This window comes from Sus scrofa, chromosome X, assembly GCF_054392235.1.
Source record: "Sus scrofa isolate SSC_HxYL_T2T_F1_AM1 chromosome X, Sscrofa_HxYL_maternal_Yorkshire_Landrace_v2.0, whole genome shotgun sequence".
Classification (NCBI taxonomy): Eukaryota; Metazoa; Chordata; class Mammalia; order Artiodactyla; family Suidae; genus Sus; species Sus scrofa.
Genome location: NC_139401.1, coordinates 67,057,207 through 67,067,364, shown reverse-complemented (window position 1 = coordinate 67,067,364; position 10,158 = coordinate 67,057,207).

Genomic DNA, 10,158 nt, shown 5'->3' with positions numbered 1-10,158 from the left:
AATAAAGGGTTAATTGGGCATCATGGATGAGTGCTATACAAATTCATATTCTCTTTCAGTTCCTGTCATCTCTTCTTCTTTACCTTCATTCACCTTTTATTTCCTCACCTCCTGATCTTCAGTTCACAGATCTGGCGTCTCTTCTACCATTGGCCTGGAATTGCTAGAGATTAAAGATATGGAGGGAGTTCCTATTGCGGCTCAGTGGGTTACCAACCTGACTAGTATCCAGGAGGATGCGGGTTTGATCCTTGGCCATGCTTAGTGGGTTAATGATCAGGGTGTGGCTGTGCTGCAGGCCGGCAGCTGCAGCTTGGATTCAACCCCTAGCCTGGGAATTTCCATACGACACATGTGCAGCCCTAAAAAGAAAAAAAAAAAAAAGATGTGGAGCTACAGGGAATGTGTTATGTTTTGCTGGTTTTTTGTTTTGTTTTTTTGGTCAGGCCCACAGCATTCAGAAGTTCCTGGGCCAGGGATTGAACCTGTGCCACAGCCGTAACCAGAGCCACAGCAGTGACAGTATTGGATCCTTAACCCTCTGAGCCACCAGAGAACTCATGTTTTTCTTTTTTTTATTTAGGCTTATCTTATCCATTTCCATGGTTTCAACTGCTTACTTTACACTCACTTCAAAAAAATGTACGTCCAACCCAAACCTTTTTCTCCAGCTTCAGACCCTGTGTATTCGTGCGTATATGGATAGGCATGTCAAATTCACCATTTCCCATACCAAGCTTGTTTTTCCCCTCTGTCTAAACCTGTTCCTCCTCTTGCATTCCTTACCTCAGGGAATGGCACCACTATCACCTCAGTTACCCAAGCCCGAATCCTTCATACCATCCTTCCTCGAGTTATTCTACCACCAAATCTTTCAGGTCTATTTGCTAAACATCTGTTAAATCCATATACTTCTCTCTATTCATACTGCCAGCATTCTGGTCCAGGCCACCATCACCTCTCACCGGAACTATTGTAACTGTCTCCTAATTCATCTACCTGCCTCCACCTTTTCCTACCCCCAAATCATTCTTCACACTCTTGCCAGAGAACACTTTCTAAAATACAGCCTTTCAGTGGCTTCCTAGTCTTGTTAAGAGAAAGTCCACAATTTTTTGAGTAGCTTCCAAGGCTTTACATCTTGCTCCTGCATCAGCTTCATTTATCAAAATGCCCCATCTAATGCTGTATCTCAATCATTCTAAACTCTATTTTCCATTCTTAGAGAATGCTGTGTTCTCTTCCTCTTGAATCCAAACCTTCACACATGCTATGCCAATGTCTGGCTGTTTCACTTTTAGTGATGCAATGATTAAACAATGAATGCAGATTGGTAACAGCTTGATCCTTCCATTGTAAACTTCCCTATTTGTCTTCTATTGGTTTTAGCATTCAGTGATCCATTATCTGAATCAGTTATTTCATAAGGAATTTCAGACTGGTGATTCTTCTAGTCTGTCTTCTTCCTACAATCTAGTTGCCAGAATTCTTTTGTAAAGAATTTTCCTTTCCGGAGTTCCCATCATGGCTCAGTGGTTAATGAATCCGACTAGGAACCATAAGGTTGTGGGTTTGATCTCTGGCCTTGCTCAGTGGGTTAAGGATCCGGTGTTGCCGTGAGCTGTGGTGTAGGTTACAGATGCGGCTCGGATCCTGAGTAGCTGTGGCTGTGGCGTAGGCCGGCGGCTACAGCTCCGATTAGACCCCTAGCCTGGGAACCTCCACGTGCCATAGGAGCGGCCCAAGAAATGGCAAAAAGACAAAAAAAATTTTTCCCTTTCCAATTAGGTCTACTTGGTATACTAAAATATACTTTGTACATGATTGGCAAGGTAAATGTTTAATTCTTTTGCGATTATATATATATATATATATATTTGTCTTTTTGCTCCTAGTCGGATTCGTTAACCACTGCGCCACAACGGGAACTCCAGCGATTTTTAAATGTCTATTTTATTTTTTTAGCAAGCAATGTCTTTATTACAGGAAAGCAAATAGCTCCCAGGGCAGCTGGGAGTGGGGGGAAGAGCCCCCACTAAATGTCTATTTAAATTAGTTATTTGAAGTTTTGGACAATTTTATCAGAGGAAACCATTTATGAGTAGTGGTTATGTTTCCAGAATAGCAGGTAAAAGCCTGTTTAATGCACAGGGTAAATGAAAAATTACCAATAAGCAATGAAAAGTAGAAAATATTTTTGTAGTATTAGGTGTTAAACAAACGAAAATTGAACGAGTTTTAAAAGTTTAGCTTGAGTGCTAGTTCTTGAGAGAAAGGCAGTTTTACTTAGAGGAAGAAGACATGGATGGATGCTTATGGTGATTTGAAGGGATCTGCTGAGTACTTTCAAGAGCTTTTAGAATTTGATGGCACCAGTTCTTATGATTAATTTTGCTTAGGATTTAAGCTATTTCCATGTCTGACTGGTGTAATACCAACACTTCTCTTCTACTGAGCAACCAGGGCCCACAATCAGGGCAAATTTTCAGCTTACAAATGGAGAGAGGCACATTTTCCATATGCCAAGTATTAGAAAGGGAGTTAGGCGAATATGAGTGAGGGCAACTGAGGCCAGAGTGGTGAAAGATAAAGGGAAGGACTTTAATGCTAGGAATTAGCTCTGAGGAGGGACCAGGGCCAGGACTTGGGTGAGGCAAATGAAGGGCCTGTCCTGCCAGTCCTACACTCACTTGACCCTGGGAGTGAGTGCCTCCTTAAATGTTGTTGCTATAGGATAATGACTCTGAGCTCTGTCAGTGGGAAACAGAGCAGTAAGAGCCATGGAAGGACTAGGTACAGGAGTTTATTTTTTAATTTTTAAAATTTTATTATTATTATTTTGCTTTTTAGAGCCGCACTTGTGGTATATGGAAGTTCCCAGGCTAGGGGTCTAATCGGAGCTGTAGCCACCAGCCTATGCCACAGCCACAGCAATGCCAGATCTGAGCTGCGTCTGTGACCTGCACCACAGTTCAAGGCAATGCCAGATCCTGAACCCACTGAGCGAGGCCAGGGATCGAACCTGCAACCCCATGGTTCCTAGTCGGATTCGTTAACCACTGTGCCACGACGGGAACTCCTTTAAAAAAAATAATTAAATATTTTCAAATGTACTCATAAGTAAAGAGAATCATGTAATGAACCTTCTTATACCCATTAACCACATTCAATTAAGATTTCGCTGATCTCGTTTCATCTTTTTTTCCCCTTCGCTTTCTTTTTTTAAAATTTGCTGAATCCCAGACGTTATTTCACCCCTGTTTATTCAATAGGCATGTCTAAAAAGTACAGATGTTTTCTTATGAAATCATGCTTTCATTATGCTGTCTTAAAAATTAGTAATTCCTTAATAACATCTAATATCCAGTCCATTATAAAATTTCTCGGATTGTCTCAAAAGGTTGTCTGATATTTTGGTTTGTTCATTTAAGGATCCAGTGTTCTTACATTTGATTATTATTGCTCTCTCTCTTTCACTTTTTTTTTTAAACCAGCTTATTGAGTTTGCTATAGATTAAATGTTTGTGTCCCCCACCTTCAAATTCATATGTTGAAAACCAACCCCAAGTGTGATGATGTTAGGAAGTAGGGCCTTCGGGAGGTAATTAGGTCATGAGGACTGAGCCCTCATTTAAGGGAATAGTGCCCTTATAAAAAACATTCCAGAGAGCTCTCTAGCCCCTTCCACCATGTGAGGACACAGTAAAAAGGGTTGTCTATGAACCAGGGGGTGGGCTCTTACCAGACACTCAATCTGCCAGTGCTTTGATCTTGGATTTCCCTACCTCTAGAACTGTGAAAATTAAATTTCTGTTGCTTATAAGCTACCATCTATATGGTATTTTGTTATAGCAGCCTGGATGAACAGATGAAGATAAGGTGTAATTGACAACTAAAAAATTGCATATATTTAAGGTGTTCAACTTGATGATTTATAGGATATAGGTATACACTGTGAAATATTTACCATGACCAAGGGCAGTAGGGGTTAAAAAGGGAGAAATGATGGTCAAGGGGTACAAAGTTTCACTTATGCAAGATGGTTATTATTTCTTCAATCTCTCTTAATCTAGAGCAGTCTGCACCTCATTTTTTCTTCTTCAAGCCATTGACTTGTTACAGAAAGTGGGTCAGCTGTCCTATAGAAAATCCCACACTTTGGATTTGTCTGTTTTCTTTCTTAGGCTGTCATGTATTTTTCTATGCACCTCATACTTTTCTATAATGGAAGTTAGCTTCAGAGGCTTGATGATATTCAGTTTTGACTATTTTTTTTTTCTTGTTAAGAATACTTCACAGAGGTTGCTGTGTAATGCAGTTTGAATCACATCTGGAAGTACATGTCTATTCCACTTTTTATGAACAGGTATAGCTTATACTTGATTCCTTCTTTATGATATTTCCCATTAACCTTTCATATAATGTTTTAATCCTTTGATAATTATTGGCAGAAGTAATTATTTCACTACACATTTCAAAATTGTGATTTCCTAATTTTATCTTCTATGTTAATTAGCTGGAATTCTTCTGAAAGTAAACTTTCCCTCATCAACTATAGCTATTGGGTTACCTGTATAGAGGACAGGAGAGATGCTTAATTCCCTTTTTTTTCCTTTTTTTTTTTAGGGTGGCACCCATGGCATGTGGAGGTTCCAGGGCTAGGGGTAGAATAGGAGCTGTAGCTGCTGGCCTATGCCACAGCCACAGCAACAAGGGATCCAAGCCACGTCTGCAACCCACACCACGGCTCACAGCAACACCAGATCCTTAACCCACTGAGCGGGGCCAGGGATCGAACCTGTGTCCTCATGGGTACTAGTTGGTGCCCTGGTTGCTTACTTTCAATAATATCCAATGAATTGTATGTGTCTGTTCTCTATCCTTATGAACATGTATTTTAAAAAATGTATTCAACAGGTTTCAATTGATTACATTCATTATTGTTGTTAATGCTCAAATTGTCTCATATTTTGCCTAAGTGTTACCTCCTATATTCTTCCAACACTACTCATTAAGTTTTCATAACTTGCTTGATTTTTGGCACAAAGCTTGTCTTGTATATTTCCTGCCCCAGACCTGCCTTTTCTCTAAAGAACCTTAGTCTATCTATCTGTCTATCTGTCTGTCTGTCTATCTATCTATCTATCTATCTATCTATCTATCTATCTATCTATCTATCCATCTATCTATTTTTGCCTTTTGTTTTTACAGCCACACCCATGGCATATGGAAGCTCCCAGGCTAGGGGTCCAATTGGAGCTATAGCTGCTGGCCTACCCCACAGCCACAGCAACACAGGATCCAAGTCTCGTCTTCAACCTCGTTGTTCACAGCAATGCCAGATCCTTAACCCACTGAACGAGGCCAGGGATCAAACCCGAATCCTCATGGATACTAGTTGCGTTCTTTATTTGCTGAGCCACAATGGGAACTCCTATATTTTTTAAAATAATGGCTTTATGGAGGTATGATTTACATGCAATAAAATTCACCTATTTGAAGTATACAATTCAGGGATTTTTAGTAAGTTATATAGTTGTGTAACTATGACCACAATCCAGCTTTGGAGCATTTCCATTAGACTACAGCATCTTTTGTACCCTTTTTCTGTCAATCCCCTTCCCCATTCCTAGCCCTAGGTAACCACTAATCTACTTTCTGTCTCTATAGATTTGCCCTTTCTAGAGATTTTATATATATGGAATCATCACTGTATAACCTTTTGCATCTGGCTGCTTTCACCTAGCATTAGTCTTTTTAAATTGAGATATGATTCACATACTGTAAAATACACCATTTTAAAGTATATAACTCAGTGGTTTTTAGTATATTTACAAGGTTGTGCAACCATCACTACCATCTAGTTCCAGAATATTTTCATCATGCCAAAAAGAAACTCTACCATTTAGCAGTCACTTCCCATTTTCCCCCTCCCACTAGCCCCGGGCCACCAATAATCTACTTTCTGTCTCTTTGGATTTGCCCATTCTGAATATTTCATATAAATGGTATTGTACAATATGTGGCCTTTTGGTCTGGCTTCTTTTGCCTAGCATGGAGTTTTCAATGTTCACCCATGTTATAGCATATATCAGTACTTACTTCATTCTTTTTATGTCTGATTAATATTCCACTGTATGAATATATCATATTATTTTTATCCATTCATCAATCAATGGATATTTTGGATTTTTTTTCTTTTTTTTCTTTTTTCAGGGCTGCACCTGTGACATATGGAGGTTCCCAGGATAGGGGTGGAATTTGAGCTACAGCTGCTGGCCTACACCACAGCCACAGCAACAGGGGATCCAAGCCGCATCTGCAACCTACACCACAGCTCATGGCAATGCCAGATCCCTGACCCACTGAGCAAGGGCAGGGATCAAACCTGCATCCTCATGGATTCTAGTCAGATCTTTTTCCTCTGTGCCACAACGGGAACTCCCAATCGATGGATATTTTGGGTTGGTTGCTAACCTTTTGAGGAACTGTCACACTATTTTCCAAAGCAGTTGCACCATTTTACATTTCCAGCAACAGTATATGAGAGTTCTAGTTTTTTCCACATCTTTGCCAACACTTGTTTGTTGTCCATCTTTTTGATCATAGCCATCCTAGTGGGTGTAACTATTTTGGAAAACAGTTGGCAGTTCCTCGAAAGGTTAATTTCAGTTTCTGATCTCTACCCAGAAGTTGTTGTGGTGACTTGCCTGGACTAATTCTGTAGATTCTGTATCCTCCTCAGTGTGTAGCCTATTGATGTTTCTACTCATTTTATTTATAAGCCTGGCTTCCTAGGTGTCATACCTGGGTCAGGAGAGCTTAATATTCAGCCAATGATATGATAGAGATTGTCCCTAAACACCTTGGGCCAGTATTGTCTTCCACCGTTTGTTGATGGAATTGGGTGTAGATTGGGAAGTATAGTCAAAATTCAAGGAGTTTACAAGTCTTTCCTGATTTTTACTTTCTGTTATAACTTCTCATATCTCCTCTGTGCCTGTGTAAGACTTCACATTCAGTTAGGGAAATGTAGATAACTAGGACCTTCTCCAGTACCTTGAGCTTGAGTGCAGCCTTGTATATAGCCTTCTAGACCACCAGGGATATGAGCGAGTTTATTCAGTCCTACTAGAGCTATCGTGTTTTCTGGATATCTCTGCTAAGCTTTTGGCAGGCCTGCTGTTCTGTTGCTTACCCCAACCAATAATGTAATCTCAGGTAAATGATGTTCATTTTCCTGATCTATTATTTTCAACACCCCTGGGCATAGAACTTTTTCTGTGTTCATTCCTAAACAAGTAATTCCCCTCCAGCAGCCAAGTTGTTTTTTATGGCTTGACTTGCCCTGCCCTTGTAAAATCAGCTCCAACAGAGCTGGGGAGAGAGGTGGGAATGTGAACAGCCTCAGGCTAAAACACCATAGATTTCCACTGTTCTTACCCAAGGTTCAATAAGTTTTCTCAAATACTTTTTAATTTATTATTTAATTTAGGTCTATGTCCAGAATCCTGAAATGGTTGTTTTTGGCAAATGTGTATACATATATCATTTTTTTTGAGGGTGGCAATTAACCAAGCCCCTCACTCTGCCATTCCTGAAGTCTTGCTTAATTCATGTTTTAAAAGAAAAAAAAGATCATTCTGGAATTCCCTGGTGGTGCAGTGGGATCCAGCTTTGTCACTGCTGTGGCGTGGGTTTGATCCCTGGCCCCAGAACTTTTGCATGTTGTAGACATGGCTGAAAAAAAGATCATTCTGATAGCAGTGGAAGATCAATTAGGTGGGATGGGAAACTAGTGGTCAGGAGTTTAAGATTTTATTCAGCAGTACTTTGTAATCCATAAACAGGATTGGAAAATATAAATTGTTGGGTTGATTTGTGGGTGAGGATTGGCAGGATAGGTATGGTGGAAAATCAAGGGCATCGAAGAATTGAGAGTGCCACCTCAATTGAAGTCTCACTGTCCATGAAATCTTTCCTAGGTAGAGAAGGAAGTGAAGTCCAGAGGGACATTGAGGCCTTGTAGACTAGGTAAGAGGGTTGATGAATCAAGGGCCTTAAGGAAGTTGAAGGGTAAATTCAAGGAGTGTAAGGTGTAGGAGAGGTAGAAAAACAAGTGGTTCTGGAAGTGGACTCTTTGGTTTTGGAGGTAGAGCCATTCCAGGTGTCACCACAGAAATGTATGACTGACATGAAGTTGAGCATAAGGAATTAGAATAGGATATGTCAAGGGGCTGTGAAGTTTGGATCATCAAGGGGGATACTGAAGGCTTCCAGGATGAAAAGAGGAAAGGAAAACAGTTGGTACCACAGTTCTCAGTGAACATCAGGGAGAGACCTAGAAGTTGATATTTAACATTAACAGGGTGATAAAATTGAGTAGTATAAACTTTTTTTTTTTCGTCTTTTTGCTTTTTCTAGGGCCGCTCCCGCAGCATATGGAGCTTCCCAGGCTAGGGGTCGAATCAGAGCCGAAGCCACCAGCCTATGCCAGAGCCACAGCAACACAGGATCTGAGCCGCGTCTGCGACCTACACCACAGTTCACGGCAACGCCAGATCCTTAACCCACTGAGTGAGGCCAGGGATCGAACCTGCAACCTCATGGTTCCTAGTCGGATTCGTTAACCACTGAGCCACAACGGGAACTCTGAGTAGTATAAACTTTGAAAAAAAGAAGGGCTTTTGAGGGAAGAGAGTAAAATAATACTTTGGGGATCCAGTGAATAAGACATGAGAAGATGCTAACTTGATCTTGACTTATGAGGAGAGATGAGTGAAGGAAAATGAGTAGCCTCCAATTAAGAGCTTTGCAAGGGAAACAGAATTTGGGTCACCCAGAGTTAAGGAGAGGAGAAAGAGCCTGAATGGATGAGCAAGACCAAAAGCAAGGAGTTTTTAGGAAACGGTGGATAGTTCTTTTTTTGCTTAAGCATAAGGTGTAATTAGGAATATATTAGAAGATAATATTGGAATCTATGTGATTGGTTTTAATATAGAATATAACTAGAGTTATTATTGCTATTATTAGTAGTAAGATAGTACACTAAGGAAACATTTTGAAATTATTTTCTTTAGAACTTTGGAGCATTTTGGAACTGATACTGGTAGCTGGGAAGCAAATTGACAGCTTTGGAATACTTTGTGACACATGTGAAATTGGTGTATGTTTGATAAGTTATTAATACCACCACGGGAATTGAAAGTGACTATAAATCATAATTTTTATATGACTGTATCCAGTAGACTGATGAGTTTTGGTCTTTCTATAATTAGAAATTTGGAGTTTTAAACATATATTGACTTTTTGAAATAACCTCCTATTCTTTTCCAGAACCATCGGCAACCCACTATTTATAGAGGACTGTGAAGGATATGATTTAGTGTGAAGGTTTTGACCTCAATTGCTCTGACCAACTCTATTTGATATGACTATGTCTAAGTAAAAAACATAGGTGTCTAGGAGAAGAGAAGATGTAAAGCAAAAATGAGACTGAATTGCAGATGTAGAGCTCCAGTTATGAAAACCTTAAGAAGATTAACTGCTGTGATGGTAATCTGGCACATTTTCAATTCTAGCTATCATTTGTTATGAACTGAGAGAACATTGAAATAATTGGATACCGAGATACATAATTGCTGGCAATGGGGTGGAGGAGGGGAGTTGTTTAGCTGGCAAAAAAGCCTTATAGCTCTTTTTATATTAATACTGGCTATTTGGTATTGGTTTATAACATCAGAAAAATTATTTATGATTATGCTGCAGACTTATTATACTGATTTCTACTCTGTAATAAGGTGAAAGAGTTTAATGGTAACTCTTATAGATGCTATATTTCTTTTTTTTTTTTTTTGTCTTTTTGCTAATTCTTGGGCCTCTCCCGCGACATATGGAGGTTCCCAGGCTAGGGGTCCAATCGGAGCTGTAGTCTCCGGCCTACGCCAGAGTCACAGCAATGCAAGATCCGAGCCGCATCTGCAACCTACACCACAGCTCATGGCAACACCGGATCGTTAACCCACTGAGCAAGTGCAGGGACCGAACCCGCAACCTCATGGTTCCTAGTCGGATTCGTTAACCACTGCGCCACGACGGGAACTCCCTATATTTCTTTTTTTTTGTCATTCTAGCAGCCATCAGAAAAAATACCACAGA